Source organism: Periplaneta americana, chromosome 10 (genome assembly GCF_040183065.1).
Source record: "Periplaneta americana isolate PAMFEO1 chromosome 10, P.americana_PAMFEO1_priV1, whole genome shotgun sequence".
Classification (NCBI taxonomy): domain Eukaryota; kingdom Metazoa; phylum Arthropoda; class Insecta; order Blattodea; family Blattidae; genus Periplaneta; species Periplaneta americana.
In genome coordinates, this window is record NC_091126.1 from 164,671,446 (window position 1) to 164,688,537 (window position 17,092).

General features: G+C 38.0%; 1 protein-coding gene across 1 annotated transcript in view; it reads right to left on the minus strand.

The window, feature by feature from the left end:
* peng (Pumilio and CPL domain-containing protein penguin) overlaps window positions 1–11,531 on the minus strand; it is a 145,662-nt gene extending 134,131 nt beyond the window's left edge. Inside the window, exon 1 of the mRNA XM_069838357.1 lies at window positions 11,300–11,531. The gene's annotated coding sequence lies outside the window, so the exon portion shown is untranslated. The remainder of the gene's footprint in view (window positions 1–11,299) is intronic.
* Window positions 11,532–17,092: the final 5,561 nt, after the last annotated feature.

The following is a 17,092-nucleotide window of genomic DNA, read 5'->3' on the forward strand; positions in this document are numbered from 1 at the left end:
AATTCCTCGTACCTTTTAATGCAGCGTGTTTAAGGTATAATGTCGTATTTAGTATACTATGCAAATGTTAAGATCATAAATTTTCTTCGGAATAATACGAAAAATAACATTTAATTTGTCTTACATTCTAATTCAGCATGTTCTTTATGACATAAGGAGTAATGTCGTTTTATATTAAATTTATTAATGCCTAATAGGATTTTCGAGCATAACATACATCGTATGTTCTCCCCTTCTAAACAGCAAAAAAAAACTCTTCCTCCCATTTCTCATGAAATAATCGTTTTCTAACGAGGACACACTGCTTTGATAATGCCATTATGCCACCACTGATATTGCTTATGAAACTGATATAGAACCTGCCCACGCCTAGGAGCTACGTGAGGGAGGAACGGGAACTGTGAAGATGTCACTCAGAGCGATAAGCTCTGTGAAGGTCAGTGAGGCACAAATTCTCAAGTGAGGCACGATGCCAATCTATGCTCTATGGCAGAGATGTCCAAAAGGTGATTCGCGAATCACTGTGTAGTCACTATGCAACCTGCAATGTAACCCCCTCCATTCGCCCTCCTCCCCCGTAAGGCACCCTGACTGCCATAGCGTGTGCTTGATACAGTAAACAAGGCAGTGGCGGGCGTACCGGATTTATAAGGTGGTTTACGAATGTCTGTCCAAGCCTTCGACCTCCAAATTTAATGTAGAGTGGGAACTAGAGTTTCTTTGAATTTTGAATTCATTTTAATAAAGCTGTAAAATAAGTCGAATTATAATGAAGAAATAATATAATTTCAGTTTTGTTTCCGTATTGACAAAACTGAAATTATATTATTTCTTCATTATAGAGTTTCTTTGCTTTGAAGATGGTGATAACATAAAATGTCTTATATGTTCCAAGATAATTTCCGACATGTTTCGAGGGAATGTAAAACGTCATTTGTTGCATGGAATTCTCAATATGCTGAGATGAAATGTATTATTGATTATTATAAATATTATTATATTAGCGTTATTGAATATTATATTACCATTATTATTGTTATTATTATTATTATTATTATTATTATTATACATATTTCTTCATTATTCCAGGAGTAGATCGGGCAAAAGAACTGAGTAACCTGTTAAATAAGCATGCTCTGCATATTGACGTTCCTGCACCTGACATGACAGAAAAAGATTTGTTAGTTAAACTGTGTCATGGGAGGTAGCCAAATCTCTCAAATCATTTCAGGAAGGTGAGTTTGTAAAAACATGCATGGTTAGAGTCGCAGAAATTTTGTGCCCCAAAGATTGCAACACTTTCACAATTTACACCTTTCTCGACAAACTGTTGCACGAAGAATTAAAATATTTGACATATCTAGGCAGATTGATGCTACAATTCATAACGTTTTACATTTTTCTCTTGCTTGTGATGAAAGCAATGATTTGATAGGTACGGCTCAGTTATCTGTATTTATACGAGGTGTTGAAGAATATTTATTAGACCGGATTCCTTTAAAAAGTAACACCACTGGAGAAGAGATATTCAATGACCTTTGCTCGTGCGTACATAAACATAATTATTTACAATAGTCAAAGCTAGTGTCCATAGCAACTGATGGAGCCCGTTCCATTATTGCCGAGAAAAAGGGTTTAATTGGCAGACTAAAAGTACAGTAAGTAAGATTTTGAATCAAGTTAAAGTACACAAACTTCCCCGATGATATCTAGCGTACAATAAACCGCCACTGTTCTAGTTAACTCACCTGTCGCTACCTACATCTTCAACCCTCCCAACCAAGGTCATGAGCTTATGCAAGTAGCGTCTTGCAAGTGATTCGGCGCAGACGATCCTTTTGGACGCCCATGCTCTATGGGAAGCCGCAACGAGGGAACGAGACCATTGACCAGTTCATCGTAACAACAACAGTTCACAATATCTATCACAAGGGTCGCCCATTTCATTCGTCGCCTCAGCCCTTGTAAGGCTGCAGGAGCCGGTGGTATCCGAGGAATTTTATTGCAGCATCTTCCAAGGTCAGCTATGAAACGCGTAGCAGAGATAAGTAATAACAGCTTGGCTTCCGATCACCATCCCATTCCCTCGAGTGAGGCCCACGTAGTTCTCTTTTCAAAGCCCGGAAAGAATAAGACGAATCCATGCAACTATAGGCCCATTAGTCTACTCAGTTGCCTCAGTAAACTGGTAAGTTTGCGTTTGAATTCAATTTTATTTCGACAGTCCCTGATGCTAACAGGTAACGAATTCCACAGTCTTGGCAGGGCTATTGTGAAAGAGGATGAGTATGAGGAGGTGCGATGGGATGGTATTGTTAGTATTGTTTCATGGCGAGAGCGTGTGTTCAGATTGTGGTGGGAAGAAAGGTAAGTGAAGCGAGATGACGGGTACGAATAGAAGAGTTCAATATTTCGAAGAGAAGGAGAAGTGAATGTAAATTTCTTTTCTTATCTAGTTTAAGCCAATCTATTGTTTCCAGGGATGGAGTAATATGATCATATTTACGAACATTGCTTACAAAACGTACACACAAATTATGAGCACCTTGAAGTTTCGTTTTGTTGTCGCTGGAAAGGTCAGTCAGTAAAATGACAGCATAGTCAAAATAGGGAAATAAAGCGTCTGCACAAGGGACTTTTTTTAAGCAAGAGGGAAGATGAACAAGTCGGTAGGGATGCAAAATTTTGTCGAGCTATTGAGCATACCATTACTTAATACAGGGCTTCGTGTATGAATTAATGTTTCTGTACGCACATCTATCAAAAATTTCATGATCTGATGCAGAGAAACGTAAATATTTATTATGTGATTAAATTAAAATAAATTAAATGTAATTCAGATTTAAAATCAATAAAAAATAAAACTTTTCAGATTCCACTGTCAACTGTATTTAATTTTAAATTAATGGGACCTGCAGACATCTGTAGTTATATGAAAAAAAAATTGATTGGTTACTTTCCAAACCTCACAACTGCATTTGAAGAAATCGTACAAGAGAGCAAAATAACTTCTTATTCTTTTCACCTTTTGGTTAATAACCGTTATTAGCGCGTCTGACCGCGAAACCAGGTGACCCGGGTTCGAAACCCGGTCAGGGCAAGTTACCTGGTTGATGTTTTTTCGGCGTTTTCCCTCAACCCAATATCAGCAAATGCTGTGTATCTATCGATGCTGGACCCCGGGATTCATTTCACCGGCATTATCACCTTCATTTCATTCAGACGCCAAATAACCTGAGATGTTGATACAGCGTCGTAAAGTAACCCACTAAAAACCATCTTCCGCATTTGTCATTTATAAACTATGGGCAAATTTGCGGACTTATGAGGTGTTATCCGCAAGCGCATTTTCAAAATATACACAGATTTCAACATTCCGGAAAAATTGAACTTAACTGGGTTTTAGAAGCCGACGAAATGCTGGCAAACATACGAATACAGTATTTCAATTACAGTATTCAGCCTACAACAAATTAAAAAATGCTTTAGTTTTACTACATTAAAGGAAACTGGTAGGCTATTTTATTGTTCTAGCAGCATAGAGACGAAGGCATTAAGCCTTCTACAGGGTATTTCCGAGGTGGTGTTACAAACTTTCAGGGATGATGGCGAAGGGCACATGTATCAATTTGAGATAAGGAACCTTGGTCCGGAAATGACCGAGTCGAAAGTTACAAGCAAAAACAGTTGTGTGGAAATGAAATAATTTTATTCCTCTGTACACCTTATTTATGTGTATTTATCTGTACATCTTACACATACGGTATTCATCTGAGTTGTTTACGTTGTCTACTTACAGTATTCCATTCAGTGCGCTGTCTGAGGGATTGGGACAGGAAACTACACTAAAGCAATGCAGATAGCGTGATGTGTAACGGACATGGTCGGTCCTGATATGCACGTCTGTAGACAGCAGTGTATGTGTACAAGCTGCAGTGTCCAGTCGATCAGTCCTAGTGAAATGGAGGAGTACACGAGAGCGGAATAAGCAGGCCTGATTTTCGAATGCGGATGAGCCAATGGGAACAGTAGGCAAGCTCACAGATTGTATCGGTACAAGTACCCACGTAGGAGGCATCCGGCCCATACCATCTTTCCACGACTGTTACAAAGGTTAAGGGAAGGAGGGCACGTGGAGCCAAATTACAATTCCATTTCCACACAACTATTTTTGCTTATAACTTTCGACTCATTTCCGGACCATGGTTCCTTATCTCAAACTGATACATGTGCCCTTCGCCAGCATCCCTGAAAGTTTGTAACACCACCTCGGAAACACCCTGTAGAAGATTTTGCTCACCCAGTTTCATGATCACTCGAAAATCGAAAATATGATTTGGAGCAGTTTATAAAGCCGTAATTGTAGCAGATATAAACAGCACACACATAGATCTTTTAATTTAGCACTACTTAATAGAAGTCTATTTACAAACCCAGGAACAATCTACATTAACCTACAGTTGATTACAGCTTGCTTCGCGGGTTTCGTCACGCCCTGTCACCTAGGTAGCAGTACCAGCGCCATTCGCTCTCTGAATTGCCAGCTGATCGGTGTTTTTATAGTAAGGCATTTGCGTAAAATGCAGTATCGTAACGTCCGTAAGCAGCACTAAATTTCAGTAGATGATTTGGCAGGATTAAGTAATTTTGTATTATTTTTATTATCTAAGATAAATTTTCTGCATTAAGGATGAGAAATACTTGTACTGTCCATTACTCAGGAGAAGACGAGCGGAAAGAATGTGATCTTCTTGACTATCGCTGTTGATTATTATAAACATCGCTCAGATAAGCATCCCAGTAGCCAGGTTATTACTCGTACAGGAAACATGAGTAACAATGCGTATGGAAATTAAAGCTAAGTTGAACAGAAGGAGACCTAATGTTTCCGCTTACTGCAGTACAAATATTGCACGTGTTGTCGTAAGTTATCTGTTCACATCCCTTCCTCCTCAGTCCGCTCTCGTCTTCTCCTGAGTCACTGACAGTAGTTCAGCATTCATCAAGTTAAAAGAATATTTACTTCTTACATGAAATCACTTAAACTTCACAACATTATTAAAAAAAAAAAACATTTCTGCATACATATTTAATAGACCTCAAATGGAAAATAATTATATTGCAATGGAAAAAAAACGTAGATAATGCTCAAATTACGGATGACTTATTTTAAGGTAAGAACACGTAAAAATACGAGAAAAATGTAGCCTAAAATCTGGCAATCTTATTCGCAGATCACATGTTCCTGTAAGTCACGTGACTGCAGTTATCTCATTGTTTAGAATAAAAATTTCCAAACAAAAGCATATAAATGGAATCTAATAATTGGGAAGCTATTGTAAATGCAGTACTTATATTATAATTTAAGCATTTCTAAGACAAACATTTCGACATGCACGGTTCTTTAAACACAGTATGTCATAGCAGAATCTATTTCTGCGTAACTGGCGTAAGGAAGAATAGGATTCAGCACACGACCAAGCGACCAAAGGGGCGGGAAAATATAATAATTGCAGCAAAGAATCAAGTGGACATGAGCGGGCCTACGGCAAATGGGAGAACACGTTATTAATGTTCATTATGCAACGAAATATATGAGAAAGGCGAATGCCTGAAGATTTTAAGGAGGCAGTGTTGCTGACAATACCGAAGAAAAAAGTTAAGAAATGTAAAGAGTTCAGGACTATCAGCCTCATATCGCACTCGGCGAAGATTCTCCTACGAATCCAAGATTTTTTTTATTGGGTTATTTTACGACGCTGTATCAACATACGAATCCAAGATGGAAGGACAGTTGGAAGAAGAGCAATTTGGCTTCAGGAAGGGAAAAGGTATGAGGGGCGCAAATGGATTACTAGAAGCATTTGAAATTTGGATATGGAGAAGAATGGAGCATGTGAAATGGGCAGAGAGAATAAGAAATGAAGCTGTGTTGGAGAGAGGGGTGAAGAAAGAATGCTGCTGAAGCTGATCAGGAAGAGAAAAAAGGAATTGGTTGGGTCACTGAGAAGAAACTGTCGCCTGAAGGATGCACTGCAAGAAATGGTGAACGGGAGAAGAGTTCGAGCAGAAGAATATATCAGATGATAGACATTAAGATATATGGATCATATGCGAAGACTAAGAGGAAAGCAGAAAATAGGAAAGACTGGAGAATGCTGGATTTGCAGTTTGCCATTGGGCAGAATACTTTTTATGTATGTATGTATGTATGTATATGTATGTATGTGTGTATGTATGCATGCATGGATGTTATTAATGTATTCATTGTTTATATAATCGAAATAATTTGACACTATTGTTACAAATAAGACCAGTACTACACTGTCTGTGATTCTTACAACGAAATTATTACACCTGACAAAAAATTAACGATATCGTTACTTCGTTAGATGGAAATACTAACCTGTCACTGATTGGACCTTGATCCATATCAGCTCATGGAGTAGTTAACGACCCGCTCAAAGATTTTTTTTAATTGTTTCAATTACAAATTGAATACATTGTTGGGTTTGGTAGCAATTAAATTGTCGATTGAATGGTGAAGTACGAAGCATAGCAGTGTAAGGAAGGAATGAAATTCTTATTTTCAAATTTATTTATTGACTATATACGTTAGTGTTAGGCTAATTCAGATTTCCCAGTCTTTGATAGGGTCAAAAACCCTGATATAATTGATATTTAACCCTTGCGATGAATTTCGGTAAAGTCCGAAGGGCCTAATTAGTCAAAGCCACTCTCCTCAACTCCACGCTGAGGCCCCCTGGAATCTTTTAAGATCCGAAAGAGAGAGTGGTGTGCAGAAAGCAATGGGAAGCTACCGCATTTACCTTTCCCAAGAAAAACTACAAACATGATATGATGTGTCTTTCCACGGTAAAAAAGGAGCATCTTCTGCGGACCTCTGGAGAAACAACTAAGGAAGAGATTAGTGAACTGCTTTGTGTGGAGTGTGGAAATGTATGGGGCAGAAACATGCAGGGGCGGCCCGTCCTTATGTGCTACAGTACAATGATAATTTTGGCTCAAATAATGTATTTGTAATACCACCATAGTATTTGATCTGTCATTTGACAATTTCCCGTGGTTATATTCATGACGCGTTATAAAGTGTTTAGTCTTCGTGCCTTCTTTGGTGCCTCAGGGGGTTCGTTGTGCTACTCAAAGCTCCACATGAAAAATGTAGACAGTTATGAGTATGTGCGAAGCTGAAATAACTGCTCTGATTGGCTATTTTTACGCGGGAAAGTGCTGTAGTCAGCTTCAGCACAACAAAGCTTGGAGATTGCAAAAGTAAAGCGTAACGAAAGAAAGCTTGTTTGTGGAAGAATTCGGAACTATGTACAATGTATTTGGTAATTCAAGTGTCCGACTGCTGCTGCCATCTACCAGTTAAAGTTGCTGTCAACAGCTATACTATACTGAACAAAAGAGTGTTCCAGATACAAGTTGCATTTCTACACGGAAGACCTGACTTCCGAACAACAATTTACAGGATCCATTCTGTGAAGTATCGAAGTTGTTAAATATTTTGGTTACAACATCAATGACCACTGCTGAGCCAGAAAGAAGTTTTTCTTGCTTGAAACGCATAAAAACGTTTTTAAGGAACACTATGTCCCAGGATCGTCTCACTGCTCTTGCAATACTGTCAATAGAAAAGTGTATGATGTCCAAGATGGAGGGGTTTAACACCAAATGACAAGTTCTGCAGTACGAAAGAACGTCGTATGGACTTCATATTTCATCACTAGGCGAGACTCCAAATTAAGATAAATACATAAGTGTAGGCCTCTACAGTAGGCCGATATAGAGATTGTAGCACACTCATTATTTTGACCACCAGCCGCTACTGGAAACATGGACATTACAACGAAGTGAAGAGAAGAAAATAGAAGCATTTGAAATGTGGATATGGAGAAGGATGAAGCATGTGAAATGGACGGAGTAAGAAACGAAGCTGTGTTGGAACGAGTGTAGAAAGAATGATGCTGAAATTGATCAGAAAGAGGAAAAGGAATTGGTTGTGTCACTGGTTGAGAAGAAACTGCCTACTGAAGGATGCACTGGAAGGAATGGTGAACGGGAGAAGAATCGGGATGGAAGAAGAAATCAGATGATGGACGACATTAAGATATGTGGACCATATGCGGAGACAAAGAGGAAGGCAGAAAATAGGAAAGACTGGAGAATGCTGGGTTTGCAGTGAAAGACCTGCCCTTGGGCAGAACACTGTGAATGAATATGTTAGTGTTAATATGATCACGAAATAGTAGTGAATAATTATGTATAATTGTCCAATATTATAAACTCATAGATTTAGCACAAAAGCGTCATACATTTTGATGGGTCACTAACGACTCATTGGGCAGATATCATAGCATTACATTATATAAATATTCAAAATATTACACTAATAATTTTATGAAGATATCAGCAGTATGTTGTGGATATAAAAACATTCTACTGTCTGCAAACCTGGGTTCGATTCTTCAGTAGTTTAACTATACGACCTGTTGGTTTTGCAATGCTCTGCCTTAGTTATAACGAGAAAATAGTTACTTCTATGCTAGATTCCAGGCTGTTCTCTTTTCATATTTATTGAATAGAAATTCTCTTCTCACTAAAATTATTTTTCTTGTATTATATGTACGATACTCTTTTTTTTTTAACAATACTAGCTCAGGGTTGACAACATATGACACAGGTACTTGAACTGAACAAAACAAATGGAGACTCTAGCTTTGGCTGCAACATAGTATCGTTTCATTTTACGAAGAGTTCAAACACCATACTCTTCGGACATAAGAGTAACACACTTACTTACTTACAAATGGCTTTTAAGGAATCCGCAGGTTCTTTGCCGCCCTCTCATAAGCCTGCCATAGGTCCCTATCCTGTGGAAGATTAATCCAGTCTCTATCATCAAATCCTACCTCCCTAAAATCCATTTAATATTATCCTCCCATCTACGTCTCGGCCCCCCCAAAGGTCCTTTCCCCTCCGGCCTCCCAACTAACACTCTATATGCATTTCTGGATTAGCCCATACATGCTACATGCCCTGCCCATCTCAAACGTCTGGATTTAATGTTTCTAATTATGTCAGGTGAAGAATACAATGCGTGCAGCTCTGCTTGTGTAACTTTCTCCATTCTCCTGTAACTTCATTCCTCTTAGCCCCAAATATTTTCCCAAGAACCTTATTGTCAAACACCTTTAATCTCAGTTCCTCTCTCAAAGTGACAGTCCAAGTTTCACAACCATGCAGAACAGCCGGTAATATAACTGTTTTATAAATTCTAAGTTTTCGATTTTTTGACAACAGACTAGATGACAATAGCTTCTCAACCGAATAATAACAGGCATTTCCCATACATATTCTGCGTTTAATTCCCTTTTTCCTTAAATTACCTCTCCTTTTATTCCTAAGTGTACGACTTGCTTCCCATCTTTCATTGAAATAATTATCTCTATTCTCCTCAACTGGATCCTGTAAGAATTTCAATTTTGCCCATTTCCTTCTTTCTACTACCATGCAACCATCTTCATCAAACTACGGTTTCTTTCTTAGATTCATAATAACCTATGCTCTGCTTAGCTGCAATTGTGATACTATCTCTGATATTTTCCCACACGCTATTAACATCTTTCTCAACTTCTTCGAAACTTCCTAAAGTGGCAAACCTATTCGAAATTTCGACCTGATAATGTCGCTTACTTTCCTCGTCCTTCAATTTCAGAATATTAAATTTACATAAGAGTAAATTACGTAAGAGTAACAACAGAGTAGAATTTCCCCAACCTGATGTAGTATGCGGATATAATACACTTTTGGATGGCAGGGGTAGATCAAATAGTCTTCAATATCTCTGCTTACAGAATATCAATATGAGGCAAGAAATGGTATATCCTCATTTTCTATTTTGGAAGTTCGATGTGTTGATGAACAATTTTTGTCTCTATACAAGATCGTAGAATCAACAGCACCACCCCCTCGAATTTCGGAAGAAATATTGCCACTGATTGTTCGTGAAGTATGGTATGCATCCAGATCGCCCAGAACTATGAGCTAAGCCACTGGTAGATTTCTCATCCTCCATTCCCTGTTCATCAACACCAATCAGGCCACAGAATCGGGTCAATTATGGAAAAGTTATAAAGTATGCAAAAGTAACACTGGAAAAGCATGCAGGAAATGTCGAGTTCCTCTTTACAACAAATGTTTTGCTACTTTGCAAAATAGATTTAGGCCTATGCTTATGACTGATATGATTGCTAGTTTTCATAAACAAATACAATTAGTTAATTACCATTATTTAAGTGAATAGTTAGGCCTATTTTGTGTCTGTTAAATAAACCATGTCTCAATTAAAGAGTTCCAATTCCAAAAATCAATTTCATTTGTAATAATTCCCTACTTCAGTAAAGAACCAAACATTATTTAGCACTACAGATGCCATATCTGCCCTGTGGAATAGTTAAACGACTTTGCCTCAAAAGACCACTTATGCTTGAAATAGGCTATAATTAAAATTCTTGTTTTTCGTCACTTCTTAGGTCCATATGATGAAGATCTGTGAAATTTATAAAGAAACTTGAAGGAAGATGTTCAGGGCAGATATGGGTTAAGAAATCTCGCCTTTTCTATGTTATCATTAAGGAAACGCGAGGAAATGAGATGTACTGCCCCTTAAAAACAGAAGAGTTACCATAACACTTGTATTAATACGAATAAATGCACGTTTCTCACTAACAGAACAAAAAAAAAAATCCACGCAAAGTGAAAACAGATTGAAGTTTTCTGGAGGGAGGGGGCTCGTATCAGGTGCTGAATATGTTAAAATGTGGTTGCACAAGAGCCTGAGCCTCATGGATTATGGAGAAGTGAGGTTATGTTAGTCATATGTACTCCCAATGAAAACCATTCAAGAAAGAAAAACAGACCAAAATGTAGGACACTTTTTGGTGTTATAAAATCATAATCCAGCTGGAAACTCCAGTCATTAACTAGTATAAACTCAGCACTCCAACAAAGTACCATCATGCCACATGTAAGAATTCCTATAATATAGAGAACAGATGATTACTATTTATTCTGGCTCCCCAGGAAACAAGGTGCACATGTGAACAGTTTAATTGTAATGCAACAAAATTAATTTGGTTAAATAAAAAAAGTTGATAATTACTTAAATGTTAACCTGAAAAAGATACAACATGCGTCCTCAACATGATTATCGTAAGTAACTTTCATTCACGAAAAAACTAAATATAAAGACTATCTAAGAAAAAATACTTACCAGTGTAATTTTTAAATTTTCGGCTCAACTCCAGCAAATTAACCGCAAATGTTCATTCAAAACTGCATTTACTAATAACTGATGGCAACACACAACATGAATTATATCGTACACAAAACAAATACAAGAAAAAAAAAAAGCTACCATATTCAATATGTTCGAGATATCGTAACAGACTACATTCCCAAATTACGATTATCGAACATTTTCCTTTTGAAGGATAGGATACTTGTCTTTGAGTAATTCACCCAAGCGTCTCCATCTACTGTGCGACATGTCGAAGCTTTTAGTTCTTTCAGGCGCCATGAAAGCGTTGCTCAATGACAGAGTCACTGTAGGTTCATCTTTTCTTTTAACTTTAAACATTCAAGTAATGCACGCAAGATTGATATTTAATATTAATTCTTATATGAGGGGTTCACAACCAGAGTGGACGAAGTTCTTCTGAAATAATTTTGAGAAATTGAGTCTTAAAGTTCCTAGCTCATGCTTAGCAACCTTCACCTTCCGTAGGAAATGCTGCCCTCTGTGGAGTAACAAATGAATTATGGACTTGGTTTGTTATGGCCACTGCCGTCTGGATTGCAATATACTGCCTGCTCTATGAGGTCCATTTCACAATCTAGACGGCGGTGGTTATGGCAATAGCATGGTTCCCAACAAGGGGGTGGGTGCAGCTAATATAGGAGTACTTACAATTTCCAATGAGAGACATCTACAGAGGGGTGTAAGCAAAATTTCCTCGTTCCTTCAATAGCTCCTCAATAGATGGCAAACAAATCAACAAATCGATCTGTGTGATCTGTGAGTCCAATTCTGCCGTTCCCAATCAAGAGGGCTTGATATATTTGAAGGCCTCTTGTTCCCAATATAGAAAAACTGGCAGAAGGAAAACGCATTAAAATATGAAAGGACCAGTACAAGTAAGTCTACTTGTGAGATACAGTAAATAGATAATAAAATCTTCCTTGTAAATCGAGCTTTCAGGTATAACTCCCTGTAAAGTTGATTTGAATAATTTCGAGAGAAAAATTGTTACCAGACGCCGATCCAATTTTTCCCTCTGTATCCACAGACCTCAAAGTCAAGCAACCAACATTGACAGCACACAAACTCTGTGTGACTTGAATTGTGGTTTTCTGTTAACGAACAGTGACGTATATTTGGCAAATCGAGCTTTCAGGTATAACTCCCTTTAAAGTTGATTTGAATAATTTCGAGGGAAAAATTGTTCCTGGGTCGGGCATCGAACCCGGGACCTTTGGTTAAACATGCCAACGCTCTACCAACTGAGCTACCCATGAACTCTACCAGACACCGATCCACCGATCAACTTTGTGCTTTCAATAAATACTGTTTAAGAGAAAGTGTTAATTCATTCAATTACCTTGGCTACAATCTCTCATTTTCTCACGAAGAAGATATGAAGATTAACATTTCCAAATTCACCAACATCTAGGTGTAATCAATCAGGTTTTCAAGCCTTCATAAGTCCAGCGACACAGGGTATGTAAACTCTTCCTCGACCAGTTTTCACGCGTAGAAGCGAAGCTTGGACCATCAGAAAGGCTGACGAAAGGAGACTTGCAACAGCCGAAATGCGATTTACGAGAAGAACTGCTGGTTACTCCCTCCTTGACCATAAAAGAAATTAGGACATTCTTAAAGAATTAAAAGTAGATTCAATTACCCAGTAGGCCTACATAGAAGAATATAGACTGAACTGGAAACAACATGCTGCCAGGATGACCCCCAACCCCTTGCCAAAACTGATCTTACGCTATAGGCCTACTCCAAGAAGCCGAAGGAACTTGGGAAGGCCTAAAAAGCGCTGGATAGAGACCGTAACAGATCCCTAGGTCTAATACGTGAAATGGTTATGATGAATAAATACTGTTAATCTACAATAAATGCCATCACTTCTAATTTGAAAATAAGGAAACCAATATGTAAGGTAAAACCATTCTGTTAATTTAATAAATCAAGAACAATAGTTCTTAAATCCGTTATTATTTTTTAAAAATCTCCATCCTTTCCACTGCCACTACCCCTATTTTGCTCCTGTACCTATTCTCAAGGAGTTTCAGATCAGAGATTATGACGTCACAGAGCCAGCTGTTGAAGTGAGTGGGCTAGATCTAGACTACATCGACTCTAGTAGACCTAGACCAATGAAGTTATTGTATCAGTAGTCGCTATTCTTACATGAGCGTCATTTAGTTTTCCAATCAACGAGTTAGAAAGAGATTAATCTCTCTTCTAACGCGTTGTTTCCAATAGAAGATTCAGCCCGCAACGGGAACCAGATACAACCAACCACGAGGCTCTTTGTTGACGTGGTTGCGAGAAAACCTAACAGAGGGCACCTGCGTTATCGGAAGAAGCGTCTCGTCATATAATTCTCCGCACAATGTTGTCAAGTTGTAGCATTTGATAGGTGAAGTACAAAATTATGAATTAGCAGATTAAAATATATACGACGCATTTAATGATATCATTAATTGGCAAGCCAATTTACTGTCTTTATTTACATGTAAGTTAACATAAAAGAACTGAAATGGTTCATTGGGGTAAAAATGAAGATAAATGTAATAGTTTAGACACCATAAGGGCGCAAGAAAAAGAGGTCTATGTTTTCGTTACTTAGGGCACTAGAATGAGGTGATGTGGTCGGCACCACGCTCCGATTGCCTTTTACCCTTGGGAAAGATCCGGTACTAAATTTAACTAAAAACTAAGTGGACCCTGGTGAATTTCTGGAAGTTTCGGAACCGAGAAAAATGCCGTCATCACCAGGGAACTGAGCTAAGGCTCTTCAAGTCCGTAACTGATTGCAAATGCTTCATTAAATTAACTGAATTATTTAACTAGGCCTACTCATTTTCATGCATTTCTACGACATTGTTAGTTTGGTCTTAGTCTAAATGTAAGTGCGTACTGAATAACTTATCCATTGTGATTTCAAAATCATATCGTAGAACGTAGACAGACCTACACGTTTCAATTTCGAGGAAGGATTAGGCCTACACAACTTTTAGCAAACTACATTAAAAGACCTATACTTGTTTTTTTTAAAGAAGGGACATGGCAGATAAGTGTCCGAGCTTGGAACTACAGTGCCATGTTGCCAATATGGACTACCACGCTGCCAGCTGATGGAAGGTAGCAATTGTCGTTAAGATGGCTGACGTTAAAACATTAATTGACAATTCACACGAAGGTAAGAAAACAATAGAAAAATCGACAGAGAATCAAAGACGAGACGTACCAATGCTAACATTGTGTGCACAATAAATATCGCCAAGAGAGCTATTAAGCACTCGCCACGTGCGAACTTTAAGTTTGGCAACTCAACCGTTGTTACCATAGCAACAGGCCTACCACGCTATGTAACATTCAGTTGCTTTTCCGATTGCAACGCTCCTGTCATGTCCCATCTTTCAAAAAAACAAGTAGGGTAGAGTAGCATAAATCGCACCGCTTCCTAAATGGCACCACTGCTAGTTTAAAACAAATTACTGTAGTATTGTAGCATCTAGTGGTATTGTTACAATCTACCATATGAACTTCCACCATGTCACTTGATTTCTGCCACTTCTTTGTGTCTGCAGCGTGGTAATAATGTAAGCTTATCTAATATAATCGTTCAGGTGGATGCATATTTAGCTAGCATTTTGTAACTAAATAACGGATTTGTATGCAAAGGAATCCATAATCTTAAGATGTTATTGGCTTAAAGAAATATTAAAGAACATTTAACTTAGTAGGATTTTCCAACATGTGGAGATTATAAATGAAGGAAATAATAACTTATGACGTAGTTTCTTAATTCGCACCACTTTGTAGGTGCCTAATTCGCACCGGCGCGATATAAGAAACTGTAGCAATTCTAGCCGTACAAAAGAAGACCCCAAAAATTTTAACTGAACGAGGAATGCATCATGTGGATGCAATATCAAGTGGTGAAAAGGGCGTTAATGCAACACACACTGTTGTACAAGCGCACCAGGTATTTTGTGCCACCTATGATAATTTTTAATCGTCAAACAGTGCATCCTACATTATCAGCTGGTGCTCCTCCAGGATCGTTAGTTGTTTGCTCTGAGTCAAGTGACATCAACAGTGAACTATTTCTCGAATAGTCAAACATTTTATTTGCCACTCAGACCTACCACAGAAAAAAGTGCTGCTTCTGTATGTCCACCTATACGACCCATTCCAAAAATTTAGAAGCTAGATTAACTCGGGAAAATGTTGTGCTCCTGTTTCAGCTTCCTCGTCATAATACTCAAAGGCCCAGCGTTTAGATATTCCTATCTTCAAACCATTTCAGACAGATATATCATGAGGCAGTTCTTAGGTGGCTTCGAGATAATCGCAGAGTAAAGGTGACGCAATTTACAGTCTGGACTGCCTGGTGAAGCACATGGCAAATGTGCAACAATAAAAACGCATTCAGGAAGTTTAAATGTTAGATACTTTATGCTCTATTTTTTTCAATTTCATTTGAAGATGCGTTACTCTCTTCCATTAATTTCAATAAACTTGTAATTACATTTATTACATTATTCATGTTAAATACTGTTCAATATGTTCAATATTAAAAGCTTTCCTTCATCCTGTTCCCTGCAGTTAAAGAGGTGCGATTTAAGAAACTGCAGGTGCTATTTAGGAAACTAGTTGCCTAAAAGGCACCACTGACAAGTGTTTCGAAAATGTCATTCCAATTAAAAAATATTAAACCAAATTCAAGGATACTTTTTTACATGAAAGGTAAATGTTCTGGGAATGTATCTCTGTAAAGGAATGCAGAAAATAAAAATTGTATTGTTCAATAAAAATGATAAATGCTAAGGCAACCTTACCCTATAGTAGATCTAGGCCTACTAATTTAACATAAGCACAGTGTTTGAAGCTCAATCGAAATTTCGAAAGACCTTCCGAATTTAAAGGACATTTTCGAAAATCCAGAATTTATTTAAAATTTGTCAAATCTTTCTATATATACAGATTGAATCTTCTCATCCTGCGGATTGGTAATTAGGCAAATCTGAATTTTACAGACGATGCGAAATTCAGGCGCTCACAAATGACCCGCCGCATTCACCAGACAGTCGATGAGGCTACCATGCTGTCCTGTGTTGATATGATCATTCAATGCCTTATGTCTGTCATTTCATGTAATGTTATGTGCATTAATTTACTCTGTTCAATAAAGGAGATTCTAATAGCGATTTGTGGTTTAATTGAAACTTAATTAATAGCGATTTGTTATTTAATAGAAATTGACATAACTTAGTTGAGCGTTTTACATTAACCAATATCAGAGAAACATTATTATTTGATGAATTTAAATACTATTATAGTCACATCATGCCGTGGTATGAAAGAAAAATTTCACAACTTCGATCGGGATTCGAACCTACGACTTCTGGTACTCCGGTCAAGCGCTCTGCCAACTGTGCTATCGAGTTCGTCTCACGCTAAACGCTCGGAATCCTCCTTTCATACTGGCGACTCTGTTATAGAGTACTGTCCATAGCGTCAGGCAGAGCGCGTGACCGGAGTACAGGAAGTCGCAGGTTCGAATCCCGCTGGAGGTTGTCAAATTTTTCTTTCATACCACGGCAGGATTGTGACTATAATAGTATTTAAATTCATTAATATGTCACATCAACGGACGTATATACGTCATCCAACATTGAAAGATGAAGATTACATCATTATTTATCTCTTCCGTGCCAAACTATTAGCTTCCGTTACGCCTGTTACACACTTGAAGAGTTTTCGCTA